This window comes from Buceros rhinoceros, unplaced genomic scaffold (genome assembly GCF_000710305.1).
Source record: "Buceros rhinoceros silvestris isolate BGI_N320 unplaced genomic scaffold, ASM71030v1 scaffold20743, whole genome shotgun sequence".
NCBI lineage: Eukaryota > Metazoa > Chordata > Aves > Bucerotiformes > Bucerotidae > Buceros > Buceros rhinoceros.
This window is the reverse complement of record NW_010404617.1, coordinates 6,434-6,905: the sequence shown is the minus strand read 5'-3', so window position 1 is coordinate 6,905 and position 472 is coordinate 6,434. Positions and strand designations below refer to the sequence as shown.

Below are 472 nucleotides of genomic sequence, written 5' to 3'. Positions count from 1 at the left end.
CCTGACGACGCAGCCTGGATGGTCGGTTCCAGGGATTTCGGCAGGTTCTTTCCCCACCTCTGCTGTCCCCCGGTGCTGGGTGCCCAGGGCAGTGGCAGGGGTTGGACTTGTGTGTGTAGGTGCTCCTGGAGCACGCGCCCATCAGCTGCTGGCTGCCTTTGAGGACCCTCTGGCTGTGCTGTGGTCCTGCCCTGTCCAGGGCTGCCCCATCGCTGCAGAGCCTGGGAGAGCTCCTGGTGGCACCTCAGCCCTCTGCAGCGCCCTGGGGCAGCCCGAGGATGCAGCTCAAAGCCACACCACCCAACCTCAGGCACACAGGGCACAGTGCGAGGGCCGCTGGGCCCCCCTGCGCAGGGACCCCTCCAACCAGGCCTGCTGGGCTGGCTCTGTGGAGGGATCGCCTGGACACTTTTTCTTCCTGGGATGCTGTGACTTGTCCCCGTGCACTTCCGACACCTGGCCTCAAGCACTA

The 472-nt window shown here is 65.9% G+C and overlaps 1 protein-coding gene across 2 annotated transcripts in view; it reads left to right on the top strand.

Annotated features, from left to right (window-relative positions):
- Positions 1 to 472, top strand: part of LOC104491087 (sodium channel subunit beta-2-like) — a 4,641-nt gene that overhangs the window by 1,159 nt on the left and 3,010 nt on the right. The window lies entirely within an intron of this gene.